General features: G+C 31.2%; 1 protein-coding gene and 1 long non-coding RNA gene across 17 annotated transcripts in view; one reads left to right on the plus strand and one right to left on the minus strand.

Moving 5' to 3' along the window:
* Positions 1–13964, minus strand: part of LOC141453277 (uncharacterized) — a 50204-nt gene that overhangs the window by 36039 nt on the left and 201 nt on the right. For 11 of the 15 annotated variants that reach the window (XR_012457911.1, XR_012457902.1, XR_012457909.1 and 8 more), the window contains exons 2-3: positions 9489–9639; positions 1724–1928 (exon numbers count right to left, since the gene is read on the minus strand). This is a non-coding gene — a long non-coding RNA (uncharacterized lncRNA). Of the gene's footprint in view, positions 1–1723; positions 1929–9488; positions 9640–10664; positions 10757–13361; positions 13553–13964 lie in introns of all 15 variants that reach the window. The other 4 variants (XR_012457898.1, XR_012457901.1, XR_012457900.1 and 1 more) reach the window with 4 other exon arrangements.
* LOC141453273 (uncharacterized) overlaps positions 1–13964 on the plus strand; it is a 234731-nt gene that overhangs the window by 33193 nt on the left and 187574 nt on the right. The gene's annotated exons all lie outside the window — the stretch shown is intronic.

Raw genomic sequence — 13964 nt, forward strand, 5'->3', positions numbered from 1 at the left:
GGGTTCTATATGGATAGGAATTCAGTCGTCCAACCACGATAACTATTCAGGCTCACAAGGGAAGTCCAAGGAAAGCAGGGACCCGGCAATTAGGGATTAGAAAATATCTTTCTCTGGTTTTTCATCAAACATTAGTTATAACGTAATAAAAGAACTGCTCGTCTAAAATGACTAAAACCTCAGTACCACATTTATAGCGCACAGCAAAAACGTGCGTAGAATGTACATGTTAAAGGTGCCGAAAATTTGTAGTAATGGTATCTCTGAAGTTCTTATGTGCTAGAAGATTAAAGACGTATGTTAATTATGCATAATGATACAAAAGAAATATCTGCTCAAAACTGTTTGTGAAATGAATTCAAAAACTTTTTGGAATGTAAAAGATTAGAAGATAGTTTTAGAAGATGGATAGAATGGAAATACTACATATCAGGGAACACACAACTATAACAGGCTGCACGTGATAGTACGTATTTTGCAGATGAGAAGAGAAGTGAATATTTGGCAAGTCTACGACTATACCAAATACTTAGAATACCGTCCCTTTATTCCCAGACCTCCAAAGGAACTTCCTTCTGGTAAACCGATAAAAATGTGAACTGTGAATAGTTTACATCTTTGATACAAGTTTTTGTTGTTTTCTTAAATATATTATAAAAAGTAAACCTTTGACGGTGCAAGATCCAAAACGGCAGGGAAGTAAACAAAAGAAATGTATCATAACTTTATTGGATCGATGATATTATTGCAAATAATCTTATAATTTTCGTTTTAAAATAAATTTAAAAACAAGCAGAACAAAAATTACGAATCGAATTACAAGCGAAAGAAAAAATGAAAGACAATCCCTCACTTCTGAAGTTAAGTTGCTGAATAACAAGAGACTTTCCCATCCATCTAATTATTTATAATTTAACCATTACATGAATTTGAAAAATGTTTCCAGAAAATATTACTTAACGGGATTCTGATAATAGAAGTAACACTAAAGTTGAAAGCATAGGGTTTGAAAGTGGTAACATAGGTCGAATAGTATTGACACGTCAGAATCACCTAATACTTGAAGAAAAATGTAATTGAGAAACTGGCACCTAGTTATTCAAGGACAACGTTCAGTACTATTCAAACACTTTCAATTTCTTGGTTTTGTCAAATATGGTTTCAACTACTCCATTTAAACTTTACGTAGTGACTTTAGTAAGCCTGATACTTTATTTTCTTTAAAATAATTAAATTTAGGAAGCTAAAACATTAAGCAGCCCACAGAATTACTATTTAAATAAAATCTTAGAAGTACTATAAAGCCCATAGAGTACCATAGATGCTTGTAAAACTATATTTTTAACTTAACTGCAGGATCAAAAACTCTTGGAGGATTCTATGAAAACCAAGAGGATCTTGTTTTATGTCCTTTTTTTTGGACATCTTATAACTTAAAAATTGAAGTGAAATCTTAAGTTTTAAATCTTACTATTTGTAATCTTCCTTTTTAGAATTCCGAAGAGAGAAGATACGTTATTAGAAAACTAAAAGATTTACTTTATAAGAAACGAAATATTACCAAAGTCGGGAAAAGTTAACTTTCAATACTTCGGCCGATGTTACAATATTCAAAACTAAAAGTATTTACGTTAATTTGCAAAATAAAAAAGTTTACAAAAGTTTATGTGAGTCTGTATTTCAAACCATCGATGCCAATATCTAAAGCAAAAAAAAAAATTACCTTGGAAGTTGTTGTAAAGTGTTGTTTTGCAAACTGGTATTAAAACATTGGCGGTTTTCCTTCCAAAAAAGTTTAACTACGTCTTAAGACTTTTCCTAATATTTTAGGGTGCTTTCTCCCAAACCATCTTCATTTTTTTCCTTCAAAATTAGTTGCCTGAATACAAGTGCTTTGCTGGCTTCAGACTTCATGGAAATTCCTAGAACTATGGTGAATCATATTTATTAATCTTACTATTTGTAAAGCAGTAAAACAAACATGATTTTCTTGTGAGGTTTCATTGTAAATAAACAGTTTTTAGACCAAAACTTTCAAGCTTTAGCAATAATTAGGCATCTGATGTGGCACAATCACACGTCATTACTGTATACTGCATTTACGTAATTAAATGTTATTGAATCTGAGATCCATAATAGAAATTTGTCTACTTTAACATGTTCACTGCTATAAAAAAAAATTATGTTGAATGTCACAGCTATGCCAGACCTCATTAACGATCAATGTTCTTAACAAAATCAGGATGCTTGATTTAGTTCAAAACATCTACAAAAGGTAATACATGTACGAGATATGTTCAAAAAATAAGGTGAATTTTCAAATTTCGCGGGCTACGTACATTCGAATTTCGATTGTCTTTTTTTTTTATGTTGGCACACTTGTCTCGAACATATTTTCAAAGTTGTAGCTATATAGCATGTTTAGTTTGTATGTTAGAGGCATAAATAAGACAAGTGTTTTGCGAGTTCGGCGATTTTCTTCTGTCGAAAAAAATGGATCAACGAATTTGAATCAAATTTTGTGTAAAAAATGGAATTAAGTGCTCAAAAACACTTGAAATGTTGAGAGTGGCGTACGGTGAGAGTACTCTGTGTCAAAAAAATGTTTACAAGTGGTACAAGCTTTTCACAGAAGGTCGAGAAGATGTGAATGACGACGCTCGCCCTGGACGCCCCAGCACATCAACAACCGATGAAAATGTTGAGAAGAATCGTCGAATCACAATTAGAGAAGTTGCTGAGGTTGTCGGCATATCGGTTGGCACATGTCCTGCAATTTTTTTTCGGAAATTTTGGGCATGAAGCGTGTAGTAGCTAAGTTCGTTCCAAAATTGCTGAATTTTGATCAAAAAAACCGTCGCATGAGCATCGCTCAGGAATTGTTGAATGACATTATCATGTCTCAGCCACCGTATTCACCAGATTTGGCGCCCTGCGACTTTTTCCTGTTCCCATGATTGAAGAGACCCATGAAAGGACGGAGATTTGCGACGATTGAGGAGATAAAAACCGAATCGCTGAGAGAGCTCAAGGACATACCAAAAAGTGCATATCAGAACTGTTCCGAGGATTGGAAAAAACGCTGGCACATATGTATTATATCTGAGGGGGACTACTTTGAAGGAGACAAAATAAAAATCGAAGAATAAATAAATATTTTTTAAGAAAATGAAAATTCACCTTATTTTTTGAACACACCTCGTATAGAAAGAAAGAAGAAGTAATTTTCACCCTTAGATCAGCCATACGTATTCCCTCCTTTCCAGACTCATGTTATCACTTCTGCATTTCTTAAACTAATTATTTTGTAGTTGTTCTCTAAAAGTGGTAGTTCCCAAGGAAAGCGGCTATTTTCCGACTAAGTGCGCGATATTAATCACAACCAATATTCCACAATAAATTTTAATTAATAAATCTAATTATAATTCTAACATTCTACACTTAGAAGTTAGATGCGAAAGTAACTTCTCTGGAAGTTTATTTAACAAAACCTCGATTCAAAATCTAATTAGAGCTATCTCATTTCTTATTTTGTCCATTATATGATATGATAATTCTTTTACACTGTTAAAATTATGAAAGAAAATATCAACAAAAAAGATTAGTTAAAAACTTCTGTACATTTTCAAGAAAAAGTTAATAAGAAGGTTGAGTAAAACTTTTAAATAAATTAAAACTTAGTTCATTTTTTATTATTATATGTATATTTCTTTTTAACCACTTTAAAAAGAAAGTAGAGAAGGAATCTTTTTAAAATTGAAAGACTAAATTTAAAAATTCTAGCGCATTAATGTTTTTATTCTTATGATTTTAATCTCCTAGTTTTAAACTTTATTTCTTCATTGTAGAAAAAACTGTAATCACTACATTTCTTGAAACAAAGGATTACAGCACACCAGATAGACTATTTTAAACTATAAAGAGAGGGGTAAGCTAAAAATCCAAAAACCTATAAAAAAAAAGAAGAGCTATCAAAATATCAGTTGGTGACATTGGTTTCAATCCTGAGGTGTTGCTGTGCTTAGAAGCAAGCTTGGAAGAAGTAGCAAACAAGACAAGAACGGATATCATTCGTAACAGAACTATAAGATCAAAGGGAGCAAGGTGGGCTGAGGAAATCACACAAGTAAGTTATGGTAGTACAGATATGTTTCTCAGATAACTAATCTGAAGAAATGAAAGGCCCGTTAGAAACTTAAGTAAGTGGAAGGAAGGTGGCTAAGTGGAGGACCACGCAGAATATGGGAAGAAGATTTGTGAGACATTTTCAGGATGGAAAGAAATATCAGCTGAAATAAGATCGGGCCCTTCTAGATCACCTCAATAAAGAACCTCTCTTTGCACGGTGGTAAAGAGGGAACCAAAAGAGAAGAAGAAAATTTTGGATTTCAAGAGTACTTTGAGGATAGTTAGCTCCATTATAAATTAGACCCATAAAACATCCTACAATGCAGTAGTACAATATGGACTGAACCCCCCGTATGATTATTTTTCTTCAATTCCCAAGTCACTTTCATATAAAGTTTCTTCGAACTCCAAATTATAGATACTTTTAATGTTATACAGTTTATAAACCCACACATTTCCCTGTAATGACGCTTTAGAAGTTAGCCTTAAAATGATTCAAATAGAAGATACAGATCTTCACGAATTTAATTTATACAAAAAATTTAGAGATAATCGCAGAGACACAACCAAATATGGTTGTAGAGTGGTAAAGTGGCAGTCCTGGTTGAGGAATTTCGTCCAATCTTGGAATTTCAGCAACTCATTTAATATAATTACATATAAGTGCAATGAGTGAGTAATATCCTAAATAAGAGGAAAGTCTGACCCCAAATTAACAAGCTCCTTCAATAGAATTGTGTGCTGGAAAAAGTCTTTAACAAAATGTAGAGCTACATGATTGCAATGCGTTAACACAGAGAAAATTTAGGCCAAATGAAAATCATTGGCCTTCCTTAATATCTCACCATTCGAACATCAATTTAGCAAACACCACATTCGTTTTTCTATAAACGATAGAAAGTAGTGCGAGAAATCTGTTGAATCAAAACAGTTTTCCCTAAATTGACAGGAGATGATGGACCAGTGGTGAAATAAATGAAAATTTATCAGCCAATAACTCAAGGAAATATAAATATTTTCTAGGAAAAATCTAGGCTCCCTGAAAACATACTTCAGGGTAACTAACAAAATATTTTTCGTAAAGGAGTGAAGACTTTTTAAATTGACCACCAGTTCGTCTCGCCAACTTTAAAAAAAAAATGCAAGTGACCATGTGAGTTGAAAATGTTGCACGAGTCAAAAGGAAGTAACCAAACTGTAGAGTATAATGCAACTAAACTACAGTTATAAAGGAAGATTTGCCCTATATTTTTAAGAAAATTTGGGAATTTTATCTTTTATAGAAAAAGAGAAAAAAATTGTCGAAGTAGGGTGTTTTTCAACGATACGCTTTTTCGTGCAGTTTCTGACGATCAACCCTTATCCAACTGTCCTACCGGACAGTTTTAATATATAGTTTTATGGGGAAATGGATTTCTTCACTTCTTCAGAGGGATCTCGGCTCTCTTGTTGGTATCTCAGCATAATATTACAAAAAGCACACGTGTCAACGACTACACACAGTTCATGTAAATTATTTGCCTATTAGTATGCATATCCCAAGAAGAAGTAGCTGAAGAATGTAAACATCACCCACCGATTACAGAATTATATGAGAACATTCCTCTCGTTCTTCGCTATTATTCACTAACACTTCCATAAGCCTACGATCATTATTAGTGAATAAATACGATTCATAAATAATTTACCTCAAATTACGAAAGTTCGTAGAATGGTTCACTTTATATCCTTGCCCCTGATAACATGTGATTGAATAGAGACGCTGACGTCTTTATTAGAATGTAATAATTACAATCAATACCATTAGAGAATAAAATTTATTTCAATTACCACTAAATTTAGTTATCACGGGCAGTAAAAGATGTTTGAATACACTTAATTTAATGACGTTCATTTATATAACAACCCTTTTACAACTGACCTACCGGAAAGTGTACTACATAAACCGTTTTTATAAAGCAGAAGTTCTTTGATATTCCTCTAGTAAATAAGATGAAAGAAAAAGACGAGTACAAGAAAGGTTGTCCAATGACAACCCTCCGAGATATTTAGAAGTAGTGAGGAATGAGAAATATGCAGGCGACAGATAGTGAATGTGATAAAAGATAGCCTAAAAACCAATCAACCTTTTTCAAATGTTTACAGGTGACAGCAATTGAATCTCAATTGGCAGAAAAGATGTCAAATAACGTCTGAACTTCAAAAAACCACTTATAAATAGTAATTAAAACAATGATTTTTTAAAGACTAAAAACTGTATTTTTTTGTAGTTATTGTGTTAAGAAAATTAATATAAAATGAATTAAATGCTGCTTATATTATCACAATTGTTTCGGTTACAGTTCATAGCTAGAGTACTTCTATAAAAATGCCAACAAATTTAAAAGTGATCCATTAATATTTTTAATCAACTGTTAGCAGTAATTGTTTTTAGTTGATAATAATGTCAAAAATGTGTTCAATAGAAACCAAACTTCTATTGTCATTCACTTAGGTTTGTAAAGATTTTGTTACTGTACGGCCAATTTCAATAAACGGTATATGGTTGGTGGGATGTTTTCCAGGATTACAAGGGAACAACAGCGGGAGAATGGGAGTAACATCTACGGGTCGTTGGGCGCACTGGAAGTTTATAACAGGCGCAAAGAGGATATCGGTAGGTGGGATGTAATGTTTCAAGGTAGAATAGATAAGGCTGACACTGTGCCACACAGATTGGAATGTTGATAAATACTAAATGAATGGGAAGGTGAAGGTTTTACCCCTGTGTGATATTAGTCTTTTTTGAGGCAAACACCATAAAAGCCCCTCTACGACAGCTATCCAACAACCTAACCCTTATCCGCTCTTATTTTTATTTTTGTCTCATATCGATGTTAGTTTATGGACTGTTCTGCTTGCTATTCTTTTCTAAACAGCTTGGATTTGATGTTTATCGAACAAAGTTGATTATGCATTTACATATTTACAACTTTATTCTAAGCAATTTTATTTAACGAATTCATGATCGGTTATAGTCTATTTTTATTATTTTCCAACGATAAAATATTCACTACAGTAATCTAAGTGTGAAAGAGCGATCAAAGTTAAATTTTAATTTTATTTTTAGATTAGACGTTTCAATAAATTATCATTTTTTTAACGATATCGCAAACATAAAACCTTAATCAATTAGTAACATTCCAAAAATATAGAAAACTGAGGAAGAAAGAAAAGAAGAATTGCTTAACGAATGAATACTTGAGAACTAGTTGATAAAATAAAGATGCGCTCTTCAACTACATTTTCAATTCCTCTATGAACGAAACTTTCTCTACTTCAGTTCTAATCTACGTATCAATCAGCCTCTACGCAACCAGCTTCATATGTTCATAGTAAATGATGAATTAAAGTTACTGCGTACGATACATTGTCAAAACCTGTTTCTATTTCTATCAAATCATGATCTAATTCAAATGAATTAATATATTACAGTTTTTGCGAAGAGGGATTAAACATTTTTCGGCGGAAAATGTTATGATTGTTTTTCAGAATTGTGAATGGTCTAACCAGCAGAAATCTAGTTCTATTGATGATAAGGGCGTATTCAATAGTTACATTTTGGGTTTTTTGAACAAGCATGATTCTTTGTGTTCGTTGGAATTAGACGTGCACCAGCTTCTTGGTTATAAGGCGATGGCGAAATTTAATGTGTGAACGAGATATGGGTGAGGAAGGCTTTCATACGAAAAACGTGATCTACATGTGATTTAATAACACTTGGTAACCTGTTTCAGAATAAAATTAGAAATGCGAAACGTACTTATTAAGCACATGCTTTTCATAGCATAATGTCACAGAATGAAATTAGAAAGATAGGATTAATTAAAACCGGACGTCAACTAGATAATATTTTGTTCAAGAGTCCTAAATAAACATTGTGCCTCATTCGTGAATAAAGCTGCAGATTTTGAACTAACAAAGTCAGACCTCTCAGTAATAACCGATTTTCGTCAGTCAATATACAGTGGCTCCCAGTGAAATTGATACACTTGAGTAGATAAATAAAAAGCCATAAAACACCATAACACTGCCACCCCCATGTTTCACAGTTGGGCGGAAATTTTGATTTGGCAAGTTCTTCTCCTGGTTTCCTCCACAGATAGGAACGTCCATCGGACCCGAAAATATTAAATTTACAATATTCGGGGTCCTTTAATAAATATTCATTTGCAAATTATCCCCTAACTGAAAGGTTTCTTTCGCGCTACTCTTTCATAAAATTTGTTTCTTCTTAGCACACGTCGGACTGTTTCTGGACTTACTGACTTACCTAAACGTTTTGATAGTTCTACGGCTATTTTTGGTGCACTCAGGAATGGATTTTGTTTCACTTCTCTAAGGATCCACAACTCATCCCTATCATTTAATATTTTTTTTTGTAGATTTAGTTTTTTTCCTGGCAATGGGGTTTTCCTTTTTGTACCTCTCCACTATATGCTGGATAGTTGAACGGCTTTTTTAAATTATTTCGGTTATTTCGTTCAGCGATTTCCCACCATTAAAATGTTTAATGACCAATTCACGTTCTTTAAGAGTTGTATGTACTCCCATTACTGGAAAAGTTCAAATAAACGGCAGATATTGTATCTGAAGAGAACCAAATGATTTCGCCAGAAGAGTTTAGAAAACAATTTAAACAATTAAACCAGAGGAGAAAACAATTTAAAGTAAACAAATACACACATATAGGGGCAAAGAACGGTGTATCATTTTCACTGTGAGTTTAGTTAATTGTAAAAAAATGTGTTTATTCTTATTAATAAATCATTAGTTCATTTTTATTTGTTTTCATACAAAGAACATATTACTAGGATGTTTATTAATTGAAATAAATAATTTTTTTTCAATTAAATATAATTTTGATCTATTTATTCAACAATTTCTAACAAATAACCTGGTGTATCATTTTGACTGTGAGCCACTGTATAACCTTGGATACAATTTTGAATAACCTCTTCCGCAAACTGAAGCTGAAGAAGTTGAGATTTCAATAAGTTTCAACTGCGTCCTACTTCACTGATTCTGCTCTTTCGAAGCCTTTGGAAAAGATAGTATGTCATGGTCAAAAGAATATTTGAAAAATAATAATAGGTTATCGTGAGAGTTACAGCAATCACCGTGAGTAACTAAAAGTAACTGACGATGTTCGATTCGTAATTGATAAACGTATGTAAACCTTCTATTACTGTTCGATTTTACAGAGGCCATTGAATCTGTTACTCATGCCCTCCTTTTTCAAAAATTACTACAATTGAAAATCTCTGACACAACTCTCGAATATTTAAATCAGATTTATGTATTAGAAAACACTTAGTTACCTCTGGGCAAAGTGACTGCTCATCATGTGCATCGATTTATTCAGGGGTTCTACAGGGATCTTTTTGAGACTTCTTTTGCTCTTCTTTACGTCAACATTTCTTCTCCCTATTAAGTACTGCCAATTTACCCTCTATACAGATTTTCAATAGTCTGAAACAGGGTATAGCAAAAGTTAATTTTGATAAGAGCTATCGGAAATGCCAGATATGTCAACAATAGAGATATTGATTGTATTTTGACAATTACAGTAGACCAGGTTCCTAATCCCTGCGTAGTCTCCGCAAAATATTTGGGTGAAAGATCACTTTATTGAGGAATGATTACTTTAGGGATTTTTTTTTTAAATAAATACAAAAACGTTGTTTTTTAATATAATTAAATAAAATATAATTAATAAATTTAATTTAAATAAATTAAATAAATTTAATTTAAATAAATTAAATAAATTTAATTTAAATAAATTAAATAAATTTAATTTAAATAAATTAAATAAATTTAATTTAAATAAATTAAATTTAAATAAATTTAATTTAAATAAATTAAATTTAAATAAATTAAATTTAAATAAATTTAATTTAAATAAATTAAATTTAAATAAATTATATAAATTTAATTTAAATAAATTATATAAATTTAATTTAAATAAATTATATAAATTTAATTTAAATAAATTATATAAATTTAATTTAAATAAATTAAATAAATTTAATTTAAATAAATTAAATAAATTTAATTTAAATAAATTAAATAAATTTAATTTAAATAAATTAAATAAATTTAATTTAAATAAATTAAATAAATTTAATTTAATAAAATATAATTAAAATATTCTGCCATTTCTTTAAGAAAACATTGATCCCAACACTAGCATTCCTCACTTTGACTTCTGTTAGTTGTTGTATAATGATTTAACTGCAGAATTAAATTTAAAATTGCAAAGGTCTCTGAATTCATGTTTTCGATTTATTTTGAATGTAAAGGGAAATGAATTTATTACTCCTCACTTAATCTTTTTTGGTTGGCTGAATAAGTAAGTGAAGTACAGAAAGAAATATTTCCTTGGCAATTTTATGTTCGCGCAATTCATAAATCAACATCCGCACTATTTACCAAAAATGTTAATTCAAATATAAATAAAATGCCTTATTAGTTTTAAGAAACACCATAGCAGTTACCACCATAGCTCAATTCTTTTCTACTCCATACAGATAAGTTTCTTGCAAAAATTCAATCCTAATTCATTCCTAATTTTGGAACTCTTCACCACCTTTTAACAATAAAAGAACAATAGCATCATTTAAAAGAGAATTATATAATTATTTAATGAAGTTACAAATAAATGACGCCGATTAATAAGTTTAGTTTTCTTTAAAATTAGCATCAGAATTAATTTGATTTTTTAATTAATTATTATTTGTATTTTATATTTGTAATTATTTGAATTATTAAGTTATTTGTCAAGCTAACCAGTTTAACCAGTTGACCAGGGTTAACCAGTTTTGCACAGGGAGCTTACTTTATGATATCTCTCAATCGTAAATTATTTTTTCGTGGCATATTATTTCAGTATAAAATAAAAGTCTCTTTCACTAACTCTCTCTCTTCCTGTTAACCCTTTTTAAGGTAACCATTTAGCATTAGAAGTCCCTGAATCAGAAGTAATTTTTTTTTTACTTTGAGTTTTTCGAAAGCAGTTTAACGATTCTTAACTTAAAAATTCATTTTAGGATAGCTTAGGAGGCAGGTGGAAAGCATCATATACTGTTCACTGCCGACCCTCACAAGGCGGCCCTGATATTTATTTTGGTATAAAGGGTAAATCAAGAGCAACATTGGGACTAAATGAGATGGGAAATCCGAAATAGCAAAACACACTTCATTTTAAGAATTTTTCTTGTTATCACAAATAAAATACGTAAAAGAACAACAACTTAAGCCGAGATCAGACAAAAATCCAAACCAGAAATTTGGAAAAATCTACTTTCATAAAACCGATATAAAAAGATAATAAATAAAACAATAACAGATGAATGGCTTACACTGAGTACTTAGCTTCCATTACTTTACAAGCTTAGTATCCGGATGTAGGAAAACCACCATGGTTTACAGTAAACACCTCCAAAAAATTTGTAGAAATCATAAACAGCATACGATCAGGTAATGCAATTTAAGTACACAAAATAGGGAAAAGAAGTACAAGCCAGTAGAAATCAATTGCCAATAAAAGCGACTTGAGATTCCCTGAGGCCGAAAAAGTGGTATTTAGAAAATGTTCTTCTCTCTGTTTGGATAAAATTTTCCAAGGTAGAAAACCTCTGGAAAGTTAAATTTGATACCTTCGTAGAACCCAACCATAGATTGAAGAGGGAGTGGCTTAACACGCTGCTACTTATGAGAAATAAAGTGCCTTTCTTAATAGTCAATGTTTGATAATATTGTTATAGAATGTAATGAGTCTACAAATATACTCAGTGTAAAACTGAATGTAAGTGTGAGTGAAGCTAGGCTAGTTTGCACATGGGTAAGCCAAGCCTAATATTTGCATACATCAACTTTCTCTGCAGGCTCTAATGTATTGTGAGAGTGATGGAGGTGTCTGTGTGTTCTTTGTCTTTAAGCTGGAATACCCCATTACTAACATGTACTTCTAAAACTATTTGAACTAACTTTACTTCAAGCAAATTACTTTTTAGGATAATACTAATATAAAAATTCCCCAATAAACATTTAAATTTGAAGATAAGTTAGTTGTACGTTAGAATCTTGAAAATGTAATAAGAGAGGCTCAGTTACAAAAGACTTGTTTTTTGTCAAAAGAAATTAGAAAGAGCCAAACAAAACATCTGATACTAGTACTTAAGACATTCTGCGAATGAGATGCTTTATGAGAATAATAAAAATTTTGCCAAAAATTGATTAGGCTACATTTAAACTTAATAGATCAGAATAAAATTTTGGATGTTAACCCTTGATTACAGAAAAGAATAAATAAATAAATAATCAGCCGCTCGTTTTTTCGCTGAGAAGTATGTTTTTACGTACTGCAAAACATCAGTTTCATCATAATGAATATACTGTTTCAATTAAGCTTAAAATTATTTTCGTTAAACTTTTATCTTCACTGGTTCAATTATTTAGTAAATTAAAATAACGTTTCTATTTTTTCCCTTAAAGTTTTCTTTGAGTCAAAGTACAATTCTATACAAGTTTATCTGTTTTCTCTCTCCTTTTGATGGCATTGTTTAGTTAGATCAAAGAACAGGAGGGCTCAAAATACCTCATCTGAACAGTGGTTTTTACAGTGCATCATAAGGAAACATATACACCTGAGGCACAATAATTAGCCCTTATGTTTGAAGCGGTTTAATTTGTTTTACTTTTTTATCTTTAATACTTTTGAAATAGACTAACATTTTTTAAATACATACTTTTTATGTACGCAGTACTTATTCTAGACATGCTTAAACATATACATTCAAAACAAGGGGTAACTTATTTACTAAATGAAAAAATCCAAAATGTTGAAAATGTGCGTGCTAAACGGATACAATCAACTACCGTAATATCTTTATTAATTTTTTACACCAAATAAATGGAAACAAAACCTAGAAAATACAACACTACTGAATTACTTTATGGTTCCTATAAAAATATGGAACGAAGAAGTCTAAAATAGTAAATGTTTTCCTAATTGGCGAACAAATTACACTTTTTCAATGATTATTTTTGAAAGCAAATTCTGAATAAAAATACGGATCTTATGCTTACGGTTCTTATACTTATAGGTGGTACCTTGACGAAATTGCTTTTTACGGAACTGCGCCATAATGCTTTTCTTATGAACTAAATTTACTTTATAAACATAAACTTACTGCTTCGTTGTAGAAGTACAACAGCATTTCATGGACCCCTCAATTTTTTTCCATAAAATTTTTTTTAACTGAATTCTAGACTGGGATAAAAGCTCCTTTATTCTATACTTTTTCAATTGTGCCAATTTTTCATCTTAACTTAAGACACGCTTCTTATACTTCTGATCTCAAGTTTATCACAAGTTCGCTATCTATCCAACAGATTGAAATATGGATGTACATATAAGGATTGAAATTTTAGATTACCTCGGGGGAAAAAGTAGATAAATAATACGAATTTTAGAGAGGGAGCTTTAGGTGCAAATTCATCCCTATCTAAATATTTTGTGGGTTGGAGGATCGTGTTTCGCATATAGTTATCTGAAACATGGACAATATGCAAATATGGAAGTTGCTGTGACTTGTTAGATAGTTTACCAACGGGTATCTACTAAACCCAAGTAGCTGCACAAAGCAATTATGTGAGGTTCTTGGTGCTCAAATAATGTAGGATTGCTTTTGGAGGACATTACAAGGGCTGAATAACAGGCATAGCATGCTTTTCGTATCGGTAAATAATCCATTAAAGATAGATTTACAGTTTGTACGTCTTTATCAATCAAC

This window comes from Rhodnius prolixus, unplaced genomic scaffold (assembly GCF_049639745.1).
Source record: "Rhodnius prolixus isolate KJV_2025 unplaced genomic scaffold, Rpr scaffold_3, whole genome shotgun sequence".
Classification (NCBI taxonomy): Eukaryota; Metazoa; Arthropoda; class Insecta; order Hemiptera; family Reduviidae; genus Rhodnius; species Rhodnius prolixus.